The sequence below is a fragment of the Dermacentor albipictus genome, chromosome 6, assembly GCF_038994185.2.
Source record: "Dermacentor albipictus isolate Rhodes 1998 colony chromosome 6, USDA_Dalb.pri_finalv2, whole genome shotgun sequence".
NCBI lineage: Eukaryota > Metazoa > Arthropoda > Arachnida > Ixodida > Ixodidae > Dermacentor > Dermacentor albipictus.
In genome coordinates, this window is record NC_091826.1 from 14,918,078 (window position 1) to 14,938,083 (window position 20,006).

A 20,006-nucleotide genomic window follows, 5' to 3' on the forward strand; every position below is an offset into this window, starting at 1 on the left:
AAGGGGCGCGGGCAGTGTGATCTGAGTACTTCCAATGTCATATGAGTTGTGACGGGCTAATCCTGGGCCATCGCAATGGTTACCGCTGTTGATGTGCAGCGCGGTAATTCAGGACAAACACTGAGTACCTGCGCCTGAGCGCGTTGGATTGTGGGGATGTTGCTTTTACAAGTAATGGTCGCTAGAGGTGCGCTGTGTCTCAGATACCCAATATTTCCTCAAGAAATTTGAAAAAAAAGTGTGAAACGGCCGTTAGGCGTTTCTTCAGATAGGCCACATGGGTACTCCAAGTGAAGTCTTGATAAATGACCACCCCTAAGAATGATGACCCGCCAGTGCATCTGCGGTAACGAAGGTTTTGCCCACTGATAGATATGGCGTACGACATCATTGGATTCTGCGCAAACGCGGCCAGCGCACATTTCTCAGGTGCAATCTCGAGGCCTTGTTGACTAAGATACGGAGACGTTGATTCCGCGGCTTTTTGAAGCCACGCGCGCATCTGAGGACGTATTACCCCTGATATCCACGCAGATGTGATCAGAGAACATTGACGTTTGGAGAGCACTTGGTATACTTTCCACGATACTCAAAAAAGCAAGGTTGAATAGTGTGGGGCTCAAGACATCGCAGTGAACATCACGGTGTGTGTAGAGTTGACAGGTCGGATCTTCACCGGTCTTCACAAAGAAATACCTCACGATCATCCGCCGGTCTAGCGGTACACTCCACCATGAAGACCAACCGCTTTAAGAGCATCAAGTATAGCACCATGAACGACATTGCAATAAGTGCCTTTAATGTCCAAAAGCATAGCGAAGTATAACCGTTTACATCTCTTTTGATAATGAACGTAAGTCACCAGATCGATGACATTATCAATGAAGGAGCGGATAGAGTCAACGGACACAACACATGATCACAGTCGTTCATGATCATCGCACACTGCCACAGCACATGGCAACATGCAGAGCAATTCTGGCTAAAGCAATTTTTGTAGACTTGCTTTAAGCGCTGTACCAGTATCTAATCTCTGCAGCAATAACATTCAGAGGTACGAAAGAATCGAGCCCACACATGAGGCACGTAACTATACGCACAAGTAGTTTGGTCCGCAATTCAACCGTGAAATTATGTTTTCTGTGTTCCTGCTTGCCTAATCCTGTTTTTATGCTACAGAATAATGCTAACTTCTCCATAGTCTAACATAGGTAACATAGGTAACATAATCTCCATAACCTTGCGGAGCATTCTCATGTAGTCCTGAGCTGCTGACGACGGCGCGTTAGGTAACGCATCCTGGATACAATACTTGATACAGTGTTATGCTATGCATATCATTTACAGGTATGTAGTAATAGGCGGGGTTTTTACAGAGATTTCCACTGGAATATTTGTGAAGTGCGAAAGGCTGCTAAAACTGTGTCTGCTGAACCAAGATTAATGATATTTTCTTGTAGTTAATAAAAATTCATATTCTGCCGACGGTAGAAATGCAGGTATTTTGTTTAGGCCTTCGCTCTTTCTTTGCTAAAATTACTGAAAGTTTAAAAATAAATAAAATAAAAATAAAGTTCCCATTTTAGGATTTCTTGACGCCGCAAGAAAACAGATGCTAAGAGGCTTGAAAAAGAATAATTGGCGCATTTTAAACCGTACCTGCATATGCCACTAATTTATTATTAAGTCCTCTGCACAACCAACATGTTCATTGTAACGATTCTTTTGAAGCTGCAAACTAACGTGTTTGTCTACTTTAGACGCGGTAACGACGGGTGTGCAGGTTAGAGAACTGCAACATCTACTTAGGCTGAGGAATTGCCAGGCCGTAAAAGTGATGCATTGATTTGCTCTTTGTTGAGTAATGCTCGTGAATGCTCGTGAATTGCTCGTGAAAAAAAGTGTTGGAAAGTTAACTTCTGCCTCAAGCACTGCGTTGTGCGTGCGTTCCTTGTCCTAAATGCAAGCAAGACAGAAATTCACAGGTCGATGGAAGTTTGAAGTGGTTATCAGTTGTCCAACATGACATGTCTCAGGTTGGGACCCAATTTCGAAACGGGGAACAGTCTCCATGCCGAAATCTGGCTCCAGCGACATTCTTTGTTTGTCCTCACCGGTGAATCGCTTCTAAATACAAAAAAAAGCTAGAAAAAAAGTAAACAACTTAGTTCTAACCCCTTCGGTGGTTTTTCAAGTAGAGAAGACACATATTGGACTATGTGAATCGCCCAGTTAATTTCAGGACAATTACATGTATTTGCCCGCATCCAGATCCTGACATCCACGCCGACGACGGAACGTACAGCGGGTACTTCGTCCACTTCACGGGCAAAGGGCGCTACGCGGTGACAGCGCACGTGTCGAGCCAGAAGAGGACGCGGCTGGCCGACCCACGAAGTGGCTCTGGCAGCTTCTTCAGCACCGCATTGTTTTCTGCGGCAACGGGTGAGTCTCTCTTTGTCTTGCCGGAAGGGTGGCCACTTGGTCACCGGCATTACAACTTTTTAATCGCGACGTGCTAAGGAAGATTCTTGACGGTAGTGTTTGCTGTCAAGAAGCATTTACAGGGTGTTGCAACTACCTTTAGCGATTGTTTTTTCTGCGTTCCAAGGAAACCCCAGCAAATATTTAAAAAGAAAAAGTACGTGACATGCCCGTTTGCGGGTCGCGATTGCAGCGCTCTCAAACGTGCCGCGTGTGAGTGAACAGCGCATGTAGCCTGGTGGGCCGCTTTGTTTACTCATCGCTATTACGAACTGCCACGAGGGAAATACGTCACTAACGTAAACTATGCATCCAACGTCTGGATTGCTACCTTGTCACATTTTAGTCAGCAGCATACCCTGTTTATCTTTAGTGTGATTTGCTTTGTATATATTGTACTTATTCTAATCATATCTTTACTGTAACCAGTGAAGTGACCATATCTTCAGCTCCACTTGTTCGTTACCTCTGCAAACGTTCATTGCCTTTTTTCTTGCCTCAAAATAAACAGACGCCGCTAGGGGGCCGAGCCGACAAGACGGGCTACACATGGGCTCCGAAAACTTTCCCCGATTGTGGCGGAAAAAGGCAGTTGTCGAGTCTAGAACTACCACCCCTAACACAGGAAGGTCGACGGACTACGAAGACATCGGGATTATCCCAGGTGGGCGATTTTTTGAGCCACAAAGGCAGTTTTAATACACTGCCACGCCGGCGGCCTGGCTAACCCTAACTAGCTGGGTCTACGACGCCACTGTTCCCACCACTTCGGCGGGAACGCCGCCTGACTCGGGTGCGGGCGGGCCCCCGCTTCGCCACGAGACGCGAGGATGGACGTCGTAGAAGTGGAAGGGGAGACAATTTCCCCGGAAGAATATGACGACCAGGGCTGGATTGCGGCTCACGAACGCCGCAGTAACGCCAAGAGACGCCCAGACCTCGATGAACGATCGAAGAACATCGGAGACTCGCCGGTTTCAACGGCGTGGAAAACCAAGAACGCACGAATTCTACAGCGACCAATGGCCCCGAGGCAACCGCAGCTACCGGAGGAAGACTACAAGGTCGTGATCCACCCGAGAGGTGGGCTCGACGTGGCGCAGCAACGCATTGCGTACATAAAGGATGGCGTTCTGCTGGCAGCCGCATTGACACCAGAAAATGCCGGAGAAGATACGCTACGCATCAATCCAAGACAAAACACCATGATCATGAGCACACCGAAACTGGAGAATGCGAAACGCTACAGCCAGATACGGGAAATCCAACTTGGATCGAACACCTACAGTACGGCCGCTTACATTACTGCGCCGGAGAACACCTCCAAGGGAGTCATACACGGTGTACCAGAATACGACACCTCTGAAGACGTTGAAAACAGCCTGGTGAACTGCAGAAACCCGACTATACTACACGCAAGACGCATGGGACGCACCGATTCGGTTGTGATAGTGTTTGAAGGTACGTACGTACCACACTACGTGTACTACCGCGGAGCTGAATACCGATGCCTACTATATCGCAAGCAGTACGAGACATGTACCACGTGTGGCCGCCTCGGCCACCGAGCGGATGTTTGCCCGACACCGAACAGCAAGAAATGTCGCGGGTGCGGAACTCTCAATCCACCCGAAGATCATCAGTGCGAGCCAAGATGCTTCATGTGTGGGAAGGGACACCTCACAGGAGACAAAAAGTGCCGTGAACGGTTCAAGACCCCATATCTTCTCAGAAAGAGGCAGTGGAAACAACAACAACAACAAGAACAACACCAACAACAACAACGGAATGAACATCCACCGCAGAAAGCTATGGCGGACAATCGCCCAAGTCGGTCCAGGGAGCGGTCGGGCAGCACCGAATCGCACAAGGGATCGACATGGACCAACAGCCACGGCAGCAAACACCGCGACAGGAGCCGCTCTAGTTCCTTCCCAAGACTCCCCGGTGGAGGCGGTGGCGGCCAGTCCAACTCCAAGTCCCGGTCCAGGTCCCGGCCCAGGTCTGAATCGAGATCGAGAGGATCCCCACTACACGGAACCCCGGAGGGCTCTGGCGGGTCCGACGGCAACAAAACGCAGGTGAGCTGGGCAGACACGGTCTCCGGCGCTGCTTCTCCGTCTAATATAACACCTAATATAGAAGGGTCCGCCCTGGAGCAGGAAATGATCCAAATTAGAAAATTGCTAGCGCAAATTACTCGTGAAAATGCTAAGCAGAGGGAGGAAATTCAACAATTAAAGCAAGAAAACGCTAGGCTTCAGCAGAATAGGACACACGAGCCAAGTCATACGCCTACCGCCAGTACGGCACAGACGCCTAGCCGCGAGTCAACGCCCGCTCTCGCGCAAATGACAGGGACGCCGCCACACAAAAGAAAAGCCGAAGACGCGTCAGACGCGCGAAGACGCGTCAGACGCGCAATGCAGCGTCTCAACGCACTTAGAAAAGCAAGTAGAGGGAATGTTTGTGGAGTTAACTAAGACGCTACAACAACAATTCGCCGGGTTACAGGCACAGTTCGTGGAAATTATACAAAGAATAGAAGGCATTGACACCCGATTAACAGTCGTTGAAAACGCGCAAAAGGACTTGAGGCCTGCGGGAGTGGGACCGGTAAAAGCGACCACCAAACCATATCATCGACCCGTAGTGACAGAAACCAGTAAAGTCACCGGGGAGAATCAAACAATTAAACATGGCTCCGCGTAATAAATACATAATATGGCAATGGAACTGTCGCGGGTATCGCCGGAAACGGGGACACCTACAGCAGTTCCTAAGTAGCAAGGAGGCCCCAGACGTCATCGCCCTGCAAGAAACGGGGGGACTGGCTAAATTATCCGGTTACAAAGCATATGGTGCTTCCGACGAGAAGGCGTCTGTTACAACTCTCGTACATAGAAACCTTACGGTCATAGAACACACCACTGGCGTGACCGGTGTAGACCACGTCCTGATTGAAATCATTCCCACGCGCAAGGGAGAAGGAAGCCTTTTCATCTTAAATGTATACAGTAGCCCTCGACACAAGATGAGATTCGGCCCGCTTTTTCGTAAATCCTTAAATTTAGCAGAAAGAAATGCAATGGTAATTGTAGGGGACTTTAATGCACCCCACGCGGCTTGGGGATACCGTTTGGAGAACGTCAAGGGTCGTAATCTATGGCTAGACGCTCAGCAGGAGGGTCTCACTCTCGTAACGGATCCACAGGCGCCCACTAGAATGGGTAACAGTGTCAGCAATGACACCACACCAGACCTAACTTTTACAAAGAACACACCTGATGCAAAATGGATAAACACACAAGAAAATCTGGGTAGTGATCACTTCATTGTAGCAACAACTGTACACGCAGGCCCATCACGAAAGAAAGGCAGGAAAATAACAATTGTCGAATAGGACTTCTTCCGTAAAATCCGGGAGGAGGAAGCTGATGAGGTCATACAAGACATCGATATTTGGACTAAAAAACTTCATCAAAGTGTGGCACGAGCCACTAAGACTATTCCGGAAAAAGCAGGGATAGAGGAGGCGGACAGCAAACTCCTACATATGTGGGAGGCAAAAAGCAGCATGCAGAAACGCTGGAAGCAGCAAAAACTTAACAGAAACCTGAGAAGGAAAATCGCCATGCTCAATAAGGAAATAGAGGACTATGCGAATAGATTAAGCCGTCAAAATTGGGAGGCCGCGTGCAACGCCATGGAGAGACAGATAGGGCTACCTAAAACCTGGAATCTTCTGCGTTATCTTTTAGACCCGGAAAACAGCAAGTCCACACAACGACACTGCCTGTACAAAATAATTCACAGATACAAAGGCACGGAAGAAGAACTTTTACAGGAACTACAAAGGCTATACGTAGGAAATACAACCAAAGAACAACAACATCCGTATACTGGTAAGGAGAACCCGTATCTTGACAGCCCCATAACCGAGGCTGAAGTTCGAGCGGAACTCATGAGGCTCAACACGAAATCCACGCCAGGCCCGGATGGAATCACCAACAAGATCCTGAGAAATCTCGATGATGAATCTATCTCGGCCCTCACCAAGTATATTAACACCTGCTGGGAACAGGGCAATATTCCACGTCAATGGAAAACCGCTCGGGTTATAATGATTCCAAAGCCGGGAAAGAAACTTCACCTTGAGAATCTCAGGCCTATATCGTTAACGTCGTGTGCTGGCAAGCTCATGGAGCACGTCATCCTCACACGTCTAACTAATTACATGGAAGATAACGGCCTTTTCCCGCACACCATGATTGGGTTTAGACCAAAACTGTCTACACAAGACATTATGTTGCAAATAAAACACCAAATAATAGACGCGGGACCTCAAACACTAGATACAAAAGCTATCCTTGGTCTTGATCTTACGAAGGCCTTTGATAATATCACCCACAGGGCTATTTTAGAAAACTTACAAGGCCTAGGAGTGGGCCAACGAACCCACGCGTATGTTAAAGACTTTCTCTCCGACCGTGTTGCGCAAATCACAATCGGTGAAGTGAAATCCAAAGAGATAAAACTCGGAAGCCGGGGCACACCACAAGGATCAGTCTTATCTCCCTTTCTTTTCAATGTAGCTATGATTGGCCTGCCAGCAGAACTAGAAAATATAGAAGGATTACATCATAGCCTGTACGCCGATGATATCACCCTTTGGGTAACAGGTGGAAGTGATGGGCAGATTGAGGAAGTCCTCCAAACAGCCATACATACGGTTGAGAAATATGTCATGGATAAAGGATTGAGATGCTCGCCGCAAAAATCAGAATTACTTCTATACCGACCGACACGCAGGGGCCGTAAGAGTTCTACGGGTAAACCAAACATCACGCTTTTTGTAAATGGCACCCAAATACCTATTGTCGACAGCATTAGAGTCCTCGGACTCCACGTATCAGCGAACGGTCACAACGGGGAAACAATCAGAATACTAGAAAACAGCGCACAACAAACACTGAGATTAATTAAGAGAATAGCTAATCGCCATTATGGGATGAAAGAGAACAATCTGGTACGTCTAGTCCAGGCGTTTGTCATCAGCCGCATAGTATATGTAACCCCTTACCTAAATCTCCAAGTAGCAGAAAAGACAAAAATCGACGGCATCATTAGACGATCATTCAAACAAGCCATAGGTTTGCCGATAAACACATCAAATGACAGGCTCCTAGCCTTAGGTGTCCACAACACGCTCGAAGAACTCATAGAAGCCCATACGATAGCGCAATATGAAAGACTCTCACAAACACCTACTGGCAGACACATACTTAACAAGCTTAAAGTAACATACGCATCACAGTATGGCACTAAAGTAGACATTCCCCACGACATAAGAAAGCAGCTTATTATCCCACCGCTACCCAAAAACATGCATCCTGAACGCCACAGGGAAAGGCGGGAGGAAAGGGCAAGAGCTATACAGAGGAGATTCCAACGCTCTCAGGACGTGGTGTACGTCGACGCGGCAGAGTACACGACTACTCAGAATATGTGTATCGTTGCAGTGAACTCTCAAGGTGAGCGTAAGGTCAGCGGATCTATTAAAACTAACAGAGCCGAGGTGGCTGAGGAATCGGCCATTGCTCTCGCAATGGCTTCCACACTGGCCTCGATAATAGTCAGTGATTCTAAAACCGCCATTTTAAATTACGCAAAGGGACGCATCTCGCCGGAATCACAACGTATCCTGGCACACTTTCGCGGTGAGCGGGTGGTCCATATCATCTGGGCACCTGCGCACTCCTCTCTCCCCGGCAATGAGGCGGCGGACACCGTGGCTCGAGGACTCACAAACCGAGCCACCGGGGCGCCGCGGTTGGGGCTGACAGGGGACCGGATGGTTGGCTACAGGGAGATAACTAACCATTACAGATTGGGGAGGGTGCGTTTTCCTCCTGCACACCCATCACTTAATAAGCAGCAGGCGGTGGCATGGCGCCTCCTTCAAACAAATACATATCCGAACCCGGTGTCTTATAATCATTATTACCCAGACCAATATTCGGCCAATTGTAAACTTTGTCAAGAAAGGGCGGACCTGGATCACATTATGTGGGCCTGCCCTCGGGCGCCACGACAGGGCCGAAAAATTCAGGACCGGAAGCAGTGGGAGACCGTGTTGCTCAGCTCGGCCCCCGAAGACCAACTTTTGGCTGTCCAGCAGGCCGAGGATGCCGCTAGAGCTCAAGGGCTTCTGGCCGCCATCTAGGCGGGGTTGGCCCCCCCACGAATCTGCCGGCTATATAAATAAAAGTTATTTCTCTCTCTCTCTCAAAATAAACACTTCCATGTTCTATTTCTTCTTATTGTTATTATTATTTTTATTGTAATTATCATTATGCACAAAATGCACAGAGCGGGAGTTGAACATCATGTTGTTGTCAAGCTCCCGGCCTGGGCATTTAATGTTGTGTTTCGTCATCTTAAGCTTGGTTTAGCAGCCGCCGGACATTACCGGCGATCAGAACGAGTAGATGCCGGCTGCCCATTTCAGCATAGTAGTTAGCATTTAGTGAAGTGCGTCATGCTCTTATTCTTTTGAAGTTGGTTTACCGGAAAGAAAACTCTGGATCTACGAGGTATTGCGAAGAATAGGAACGAAATCAAAATTCATCTAACGACCAGGCGATTACTGGTGGAACATATATGGTATCATAAGCGCATACGCTAAGAGGTTGTAATACGGCAGGGTGGAGTAGAAAGAAAGCACCAATAGCTGATGTCCTATTTGAGACCAGAGGAAGACGAGTAGTTGAACAGGTCAAGTAGGGCATAGACAAAGAATCAGGTTTATTTATCACACTAATAGTATGGCTGCAAAAGAGAGGAGAGGGGGTCGATTGCGTAAAGTGATTGCATGGAGCGATTCGAAAGGAAATATACACACGTACAAGGTATAGGGTCCGCGCTGACGCGGAACAGGATAATATGAGGTCGCCGCGAGAGGTTTTCATTATGCAGTGATCCTAAATAACCTAGTCATGATGACCATAGCAATGGGTCTGCAACCACTTTTGAAACACTGGCCGTCAAAATCACATCACTTCCACACGTTATTGTCTGCGCGACCCACAGAAGAGACACCGGGGAACGTTTGAGCTTGAGTGTTTTACAATGACGTAGGAAGAAGTTTTCCGTAGCATATGTTTCTTTTTCTTGCTTTCTGTGAAGCGCACATGTTCATTCTAAAGTCAAGATCCTTTCACCAGTCCTAAGCGCTGCGCACTATTATTGCAAGCCTGAAATGTATCCAAGGCAAACTTCACAGATATGTTTTTCGGTTGATCGGCCTTAATGCTGCGGATTTATGTGGTGCGCTCAGCTTCGGCGCATTTACTTTGTGCTGGTGTGGTGAACCTCAGAGCTGATCTATATTTATCTCTGTTCTTTTCTCTGTCCCATTTCGCGACTGCGCCTCGCACACCAGAAACTGTCAATCAAACGGGCGTTATCGAACCGGCGTCCGAGTACCCAATCGACGACTTCGACTTCGTCAATTCGACGGTCCAATCCACGAGCGGCGCAGGCGAGGAGGCGGTGGAGCCATTCCTGATGGTGGCATCCGGAGGGTCTTTCGAGGTGACAGTGTTCATTGTGGAGAAGCAGGTACCTCCAGGAGACATCCGGGACCTTTTGGTAACGGGTCTACGCCCAGGCGCGAACGACTCACTGCTTGTGGAACTCACGTGGACATGGCCCGGAGCTCATCTGACATACGGAAACGGTGAGCGGTAGCTTCAGACATGCCTAGATTGTATAGGAGAGTCTCTGTCAAAAGTTAGGAATCCACTTCATTAGACACAAGATCTGTCACTAATTCCTGCAGAAGGTCCCTTGATTAAATTAATCGCGCTCCCAAGCTCATAAAAGACATCTAGCACTGTTCTTTTCAGTCGTGATAGCTTTGGAGCTACAAACGTCCTACAGGGGGCTTAGTACCTGACGGGGCAATAGGCCTGATCACATGCTCAGTAGCTTGTTCTGAAGGAGTTCCGATATTTCTAGCATATAGCATATATGCTAGAAATATATGCCAGCATATATGCACTTTTTAGCATATACATTTCTGAAGGTGTACCAGTGCGTGGTGCAACGACGGCTTCAAGCACCAAATGACCCCGAAACTTTCGACAAAGACTCCAAGCTACACACCTTAGCAGGCAGTCAGATAATTTTTGTACCTTGCATATATCGACACTTCTACAGCATTTCAAGCTCAATGTATAAAGCATGCTTAACGGTATAAGTTGCAGCCATTACATCTGAGTATAACAAACACATTGAGGAGCATTGTGTAAAGCATGCTTAATAGTATAAGTTGCAGCCATTATATCTGAGATTAACAAGTACATTGAGGAGCATTGTGTAACCCTCTCTAAACAGCAGTGGGACGAGGTTTGCAATTCGATAGACGGACGAGTGCGCAATGGCAAAACTTGGAGCTTGCTTAAGCATCTGCTGAACGAGACCAATACTAAATCTGATCAGAGGCATGTCATTGGTAGAACCATATATGAGGCCGCACGAATGACCTATGAGGACGAATTAATCCGCACGCTTGCTAGCAAATATCTTCCAGTCGGCTCAGGGCGGTCTCCTGTACATCTCGATTACCAGGACCAGGCCAATTCCTACCTGGATGCAGCGTTTGGCGTGAGGAGATTCGTAGGGTTCTACATGGACACAATGGTAGATCCGCACCAGGGCCGGATGGCATCTCCAACAAGGCGTTGCGAAATCTGGATGAAAAATCAATCGCATACCTCACAGAGGACATTAATGGAATTTGGAGGAATGGAACCGTCCCATTACCTTGGAAGGCTGCTCTCGCAGTACTCATCCCCAAACCTGGCAAAACACCTAGCCTTGACAACTTGAGGCCCATCTCGCTTACATCCTGTGTGAGTAAGGTAGCGGAGCACATGATCCTGAGTCGACTCTCGCGATTCCTGGAGAATAACGACATTTAACCCCATAGTATGATAGGATTCAGACCAGGCCTATCCACACAAGATACAATGAAACTGATTAAGCATCAAATCATAGACAACGACTCTAGCGACACTCGAGCCGTTTTGGGACTTGACCTTGAGAAGGCCTTCAACAGTGTTCTACATTCGCATATCCTAGCCTCGATATCTCGGCTCAATCTGGGTGAGAGATTTTATAACTATGTTAGATCGTTCCTCTCGGATAGGAAGGCTACCCTCCGGGTGGCCGATCTCGAATGACAACTGCTGGAACTTGGCGAGAGGGGCACCCCACAGTGGTCAGTCATTTTTCCCTGTCTATTCAATATAGCCATGGCTGATCTAAGCACAAAGCTTCTCGAGATTGAAGGCATCAAACGCACTATGTATGCTGACGATATAACTATATGGTGCACAGGAGGCAATGACGCTCAGGTTGAGGAAGCCTTACAGGAGACAATAGACACTATTGAAGCCCATCTCGAACCCACCGGTCTCAGATGCTCCCCCTTGAAGTCGGAACTTTTGCTGTATAGTCCCAAGAAACGCGGTCCAAAGCCCAAGGGATGGACATCGTTAGAAGACAGAGACGTTAACTTATATACAAGAAACGGTTGCCGTATACCCAGAGTCGATTCAATCAAGGTCTTGGGCATGATCGTTGAGTCAGGAGGTACAAATGGCAAGACTATACGCAAGCTAATTGCTAAAACTGAAAGAGCTGTTCGTTTAGTTCGGAGGGTATCAAATCGGCATCATGGACTCAAGGAGGATAACCTCATTCGACTAATGCATGCCTTCGTTCTGTGCCACATTAGATACGTGGCAGCCATGCATCGATGGAAACGGGCAGAGCGGGATAAATTGAATGCACAGCTTAGGAAGATTACCAAGCGGGTTCTCGGTTTACCCGTATACACTTATACAGAGCGCTTAATGCAGCTTGGCATTCATAACACTCTTGAAGAGATTGCAGAGGCCCAGGAGCGCGCACAGCTAACTCGCCTCACAACAACGAAGGCAGGGAGATCCATCTTGCAGGAACTCGGGTATCACCCCGATAGAGTAGCGGAGGAGTTCTCTGACGTTCCTCCGTCGATTCGTGAGAACATTATGGTCGCGCCAATACCTAGCAACATGCACCCCGATCATAATCGCGGTAGAAGGAGGGCAAGGGCGGCCAACCTCCTTAGGCAAATACACAGTGATCAGCGACAGGTCAGCTTTGTGGATGCCGCTTCTTCTAAGGGACGTCGGGTGGTCCCCATCTTCACTGTTGATGGTCGGCAAGGAATCACCAATGCTGCCTCGGTTCGGACGAGGGACTCCGAAATAGCTGAACAAATGGCTATTGCACTAGCCCTGCTGGATAGCTCACGGGATGTCATCTATAGTGATTCAAGATCTGCAGTCATATCATTCGAAAAAGGCACCGTTTCCAAACAGGCCCTCAAACTTATTGGGGGCAAAGCAATCACGCACCACTACATTTATTGGTTTCCGGCACATCAGAGTCAGATAAAGGGTGCTCCTCCCAACCTCAACGAGTCGGCTCACGGGGCTGCGCGTGAACTTGCCCACCGCGCTACCCTCGACCAATCGGAAGCCGACTCCCCAGAGAACAGGGACACGCCCTCCACCTACAACGAGATTACTAAACACTACTATCTCAGCCGTAGAACCTACTTTGTTCCTCATCCGTGCCTCAATAGAGCTCAAGCATTAACGCTCCGTCTACTACAAACGAATACCTATCCGAATCCGTGGCTCTTACATAAAATCTATCTGGATACTTACACCAACGCCACCTGCCACGATTGTGGAGATATAGCCACGTTAGACCATATGCTCTGGCGGTGTGCCCGGTCACGCTGTATCATCGCTAACAGCTCGGCCAGATGGGAGGCGGTTCTCCGCAGCCCTCTTCTGGCTGACCAACTCTGGGCTGTCTAGCAGGACCACGATGCGGCCGAGAGGCTCGACCTTCCGGCTCCCACGTGGGAGCAGCCCACTTCGTGAAGACTTACGATCTGCCGGACTTCTTTAATGTTTCACCATACCATACCATACCATTACATTACACAAAAATAAAATGCGTTCTCAATACTCAGTTTATTGAAGGCGCGCGGGAAAACAATGTTCATAGCTCGTGCCGAGTCTTCTGTCTATATAGTTAGTGGTCAAGAGTAATAGCAGATCAAAGCTTGCCTTCAACTGTATTTATTTGCGAATTGCTTTTGTGCTATACATTGGTTACGTATATGAACAAGGTGCAGGCGAATGCACTCCAGCAGAACTGGCGTGCATTCACAATATGAGGACAATATGAGCGGAAATGACGTCCTAATTGTTTTTGCAGCTGCACCATGGCATTAGCCAAAAACACTACTCTTAGGAGGGAGACATCCAAATAATCACAAATGTATGTAAGGAGACCGGGCGAGAACAGTCACTCTTGGTACGGAAAGGGGAAAAGGACTAACATTGAAGTCCAACGTCGACTACAGTGTATCACGTTGTGTAATTGTGATGACCCTTCTTACTCCAAAGCCGAGGCAATAATTTTTTAAAAATTTCATTCCACAAATATTACTGATCAGGACGTAGCTTCACTGGTCACCCGTGCTAAAGCGTCAGATTTGTTTCCGTCCTCTCAACGAAGGTTTTGCCGTAAGAAGCACTGTACTTACTGGAGGACGTTTTTACAATGTGCTATTTTCTTGGTTGCAGCCTCAGGCGTGGAGATTCGAGCCAGCCGAGAGTATGCCAAGCTAAGCTCCGAATTCGAGAAGCAGAACGAAATCACGGCAGCCGACGTTGTGCAAGGAGATCTCGACCCGGCACGTCCCGGTGACAAACACGTCGTCACCGTGTCCCTTTCCCGCGTCCTGTCTTCGCGTCGGCAAGACGGTGCCCTAGACTGGAGCTGCTACCTAGCAGCTCGCGTCATAAATGCGGATGGCCTTCACTCCAAAACGTCGAACGTGGTTCCCGTGTCCTACACTCCACCGCCTTTGACGACCACGGCCGCTACTACTACTACAGAAGCTACCACGACAGAGGCTGTTACTAATAATAATAATATTTGGGGTTTTATGTGCCAAAACCACTTTCTGATTATGAGGCACGCCGTAGTGGAGGACTCCGGAAATTTTGACCACCTGGGGTTCTTTAACGTGCACCTAAATCTAAGCACACGGGTGTTTTCGCATTTCGCCCCCATCGAAACGCGGCCGCCGTGGCCGGGATAGAGAGGCTCTTACTACACAAAGTAGCACGACCCCAGAAGCTACGACCACGGATGTTCCGACTGCTGTTTCATCGTCGACAGGCGTGGCGAGCAGCCAGTCGTCACGCTTCGTCGTGTCGTTGTGGGTCTGGGTACTGATCGGCTGCGTTGCAGCAGTAATTGTGGTCGCCACTGTGTTAGCGATCTTGATCAAGATGAATCCATCGAAGCGCGAGGTATACCGCGTTTTCTACCGTCCTTCCCGGCAAAGCCAGCAAGCTTCAGCGTAGTCCATGCTGCTCCGCCTACGAAAGAGTGAACTGTGATGATACGTGCCACAACGTGCTGCTGGGCTGTTGATTCGTACTTAGTACGGTGCAATAGGTAGTGACAAAGCATGTTGACTAGGACAGGAAAAACGCCCTTTTTTGTTCTGGTCTCACTTCCTGTTGTTTCGCGTCGTAGTGCACCGCAATACGCACTGGCATGCAGCCTCACTGCACGGGAAAAATTATTGATCTCAATTTTGTTCATTTAAGGCTGGCTCTTCGTCTTTGCGAGGAAGAATTTTGACGTTAAGTTACTCTATGTTTCTCGCCTTCGAACTGCCCACGATCAATGAACCTGAGTCTCACAGTACAGTACATACGCAAGTAATTCACTTTATATCTCGTGAGGATATCGATAATATGAAAAACAATCTTTGAATATTCTGTAAATGCTTCACCGATATATCGATCATTACGCGCTGTTCCCTTTTTCATCTAACTTCCACTTCGGCACTTTTGGGGGTCTTTCGCAGTATAATGTTCGCACAAGTATAGCTCAACACAAACACAAACACTCAAACACAAGTATGTGTTTATGTATGAATATTTCAATGCTATTTCTCTTTCTTTTTCTTTTTTCATACCTGTTCTGATACTGCTTTCTTTATTTGTGGTGGGTTTGGCCCTTTTCGTTAAAAGCATTATCCCTTTCTGTTTAATAAACGATGTTGCGCGCTTTTCACTGTATAATAAATTGCACCACGCTGTCCCTCCCTCGCCCCTTGCCTCCCTTGTATACTTGGTGCCTATCTCGACAACTGTAGCACACAGCCAACATTCACAGACGAGACGAAGAAGAGGGAACCTGTCACATGCATTTTTTATCTCTATAAGCCCGTGTTTTCATATATTTCCTGTGCCCTAAATATATCATTTGTTGCAACCATGTGATGGGTTGAATGTTTTTGTAGTGTCTTTCAACTCAGAAGCCATGAACCTCTAAGAAATCCGTTGTTGATGTGTCTCTTGAGGCCTGTAATGTAAAAACAAAAAAACACACAAATAAATAAATAAAAAGATAATTTGTGTAAGCGGGAATGTAGTCTTGCAGATTTTCCAGTTATTGGCCCATCGCTAAGTGTTCTAGAGAACTTCTATAAGAAACGCCTGAAATTTCACACAAAACTGCGATAGTTGGCACAACAAAACCAACACAACATCTGCGTTGACGGCACCACGACTGGCAACGACCCCCCCCCCCCCACGGAGCAATATCTTAGGGTGGAGACAGACAGATGCGTCTGGCAACTTTCTTGCTAAAGTAACGTAAATATCAATATTTATTTGCAACAAAAATGTCGCCAGGAGCCCCAGGGATATATATATATATATATATATCAAAACGTTTATTTAAAAGAAAAAAAAATGCAGAAAGCGAGTGGGTGGAGCCCCTAGTCCAGGGCCCCACTGGCTTGAGCGGTCCGCCGTGCTTGGTCGAGGAGCGCTAGTTGCATCTCCCGATCCTCGCTGGCGAGCCAAGTCTCCCACTGCTCCCTTCCGGAAAGTTTGCCGGCTATTTTTGGTGTATTAATTTTGGGTGGCCTGTTCTGGCAGTCCCACGTAATGTGGGCGAGAGTTGGCCTCCGCACCAAGGACAGCGAGCGCTGTACAGCGTTGGGTGAATGGCATTTTTCAAATAAAGGTTTGGAAATGTGTGCGTCTGTATTCGGCGCCAGTCATAAGAGTCCTGCCTGGATAGGTCAGGGTGTAGTGGACTGTACTTTCTTCGCTCGTGCCGCTGGTGCTCAAGGATGTCTCGTGGTAAAAAGGGGTTTTCGTCAGAGTGGAGGAAGCTTTGTTAATAATCATGGCCTCCTGGTGCAAGCATGGGAAAAATATCAGTGACCGCTATATAAGTGGGACAGTCACACATATTGAGATACAAAAAAAATTAAAATACGAAAAAAAATACACGAACGACAGTTCGCGCGTCAACAAAAACTTATATTTGGAAATCATAAATGTTACTCCTAGCCCTTTTAAAGTAACAGCGTTAAGATCGATGTTGCTTTCAACAGAGAATCTCAAATAGCCGGCAAAATATGACTTGACGCATGATTACATTGTGGTGACAGGGAAAAATGGCTCACACTGGCAAGAGCGCGACATGAAACAAAAGGCTCTTTCAGAGTGATACAAAACGTCGGCGCGCCAGCCGATCACTACAAACTGCGAGCACTACAGGAGAGAGTCGAATACTGTATAGTGTACAAGAATTCCAACACACCTTTGTTATCATCGTATCGAGCTCAAGCTGGACCTCTCGGAAATAAATAAACCATTCAATGTGTTACAAGAAAACCTACTGGAACTTTCGCAGGAATAAAGAGCGACGTTTACCCGCGGTGGTTGCTTAGTAGCTATGGTGTTGGGCTACTTAGCACGAGGTCGCGGGATCGAATCCCGGCCACGGCGGCCACATTTAGATGAGGGCGAAATCCGAAAACACCCTTGTACTTAGATTTAGGTGCACGTTAAAGAACCCCAGGTGGTCGAAATTTCCGAAGTCCCCCACTACGGCCTGCCTCATAATCAGAAAGTGGTTTTGGCACGTAAAACCACATATTTTTTTAAGAAGACACATTTGTAAATAGTTTAGCATTTTAAATGCAATTGCGTGTAAGCATTCATTGCTAGAGAAACAAACACGTTCAGCAAGCCCATTTTCTGACCGAAAGTTAAAATGAATGAACAGTTACTTACAGAAGGCTGAATGTTTCATAAATCTATTTGTTCTGGAAGAAATGCTCACTTGGAAAATGGGTGGTCCAGAGGCTGGTCATTTTACAGATAGTTTGTGAAGGTCTGCCATGTTACGAAGAATAACTCCAGAATCCACGCTCGTTTTCTGCAGGAAAGCTATTTCTCTTCGCATGTGACGACAAATGATAGCTACTGCTAGGTGCCCATTCCTTTGCGTGGCGCCGCAAAATCAATGTTCAGACGCTCAAAGTTTTCAGTGATCGAGATATGGCGAATAATAATTTCGCCGTGCTTTGTGTTTTCGCAGCCATATATCTCTAGTTTGCTGTCCAGTTTACAATTTCTGGTACGTTCTCGAGCCTAGAAGAAATTATTTGAGCAATATCGATGTCATTCGAAGCCAGATGTGGCAGGCTTGTTGATTTCGCCGCCCCTTTTATCTTGATGCGTAAAGTTTCATTTTCTGTACGAACTATCCCCTGTACCTATAGGCTTAGCCTGCTGCTAGCTACTAAACATCGTTTGCGATTTGTTTGAAACGTCGCACATCATTATCCGCACTGGTCAGCTCGAATTAAAAATAATTTGTGGAGTCCAGCCAACTCCCATGACTGCACAACGCGGGCTATGAGGGACGCCGTAGGGCAGCGCTCAGGGTCAATGTCGGCCACCAGAGATTCCACAATGTGCATCCAGAGCATGGTGCACGTGCCTTCTTGCGTTCTGTCTCCATCACAATGTGGCCGCCGCGGTGGGAATCGAACCCGCCAGTTCGTGCAGAGCGGACCTACGCGGTAGTCAAGTGAGCGGCCGCGTCGGATCACTTCCACGCGGGGCTTTCCCAAGGCTGAGATTCTATCTCCAGGGCGATTAAGGTGCAGGACGAGGAGGACAGTGTTAGCTACATGCGGATGCAGCTTTGCAATGGTATACCGAGAAGTGCTTCTACTGAGCGACTTGTTTAAGTTGTTTATGACAAATGTGCCACCGAGTTACAAGTGGCCTAAGCATGCCACTTAACTATAACTCTGTTAAACTCAGACGGAGCAGAGGTAAGATGCCTCAACTCCACCAAGCTCAGTGTTACTACATCAAGCGATAACAACTATTGGCTAGCAGTGATAAGCGTCGCCAGTCGCTTCCTCCTGAAAAACTAATGTCCAGTAATGAAGTCATTCGAATTCGTTCTCCTTCACATCAATAGCGCAAACCTTCTATCAGGCTGTGGGAATGGCAACCGCAGAGGTTCATCGTGTCACCATCGTTGTACCAGATGTTGTTAGTAAGTCCTCCGCACTCGAACGAGCCTCGATGTCCACTTCGTCTCACTCCCAAACAGTGACAGGGAGCACTACACGCCAAGGTCGGGGTGTGGCTTACGATCGGTTGAAAAAGCCTCTCCCGCATGCAGACGCCAAACACATTATCACCATGACGTTCATTAAGCCAGCAGCTAGTTTCACAACGGTGCATAACATCGGCCATTTGGCACGTAGGAAGTGCAATGGTACAATGATGTTGTTCATGGCCAGTGAGTGAGTGAGTGACGAAACTTTCTTGTGAACGCCTGCAGAACGGTTAGCCTTCCCTTGTTAGGGAGGCGTTACCGTGACGCGGCCATGACGTCTTCGCGGCGTGTGGCGCCTCTACTTCGGCCGCGGCCGCACTATTCCCTTTGGTCGACCGTGCCTGCCCCTCCTTTGGGGTGGCAGCCTCCTGTATTTTTTCCCTCTAATTCATTTTATTGCATACGCAACAATTGTTGCCATCGCCGTACTTCTATTGGAAGCGTACTACAGGTTTCACCAACTTCATAAAATATTGTTGCATTAACGGCAACATATAAGACCTTATATGAATAAAGGGAAAATCAGACATCCACCCGTTCGTAGCAATTGCTACAAAGGAAACCCATACGGGTTCCTCGAAAGAAAAGCCTCATAGTTGAAGAAACATTCGTCCTGGTCCGGGACTCGAACCCGGGACCACTGCCTTTCCGGGACAGCCGCTCTACCATCTGAGCTAACCAGGCGGCTAGCAGAAGGCAGGGCGAAGTCGAATTTTTCGACAACACGAAGCAAAGGCAAGAGTTTTGAAGTAGTAGTTCTGCGGAAACCCGCAAGGTGGAGAGAAGTAATGAATAAAGGGAAAATCAGACATCCACCCGTTCGTAGCAATTGTAGCAATTCCTTTGTAGCAATTGCTACGAACGGGTGGATGCCTGATTTTCCCTTTATTCATTACTTCTCTCCACCTTGCGGGTTTCCGCAGAAC

At 47.7% G+C, this 20,006-nt stretch overlaps 1 non-coding gene across 1 annotated transcript; it reads right to left on the reverse strand.

Annotated features, from left to right (window-relative positions):
* Positions 1 to 19,689: 19,689 nt before the first annotated feature.
* On the reverse strand, positions 19,690 to 19,764 carry TRNAS-GGA (transfer RNA serine (anticodon GGA)). Its single transcript has one exon. It is a non-coding gene; the product is annotated as a tRNA-Ser (tRNA).
* Positions 19,765 to 20,006: the final 242 nt, after the last annotated feature.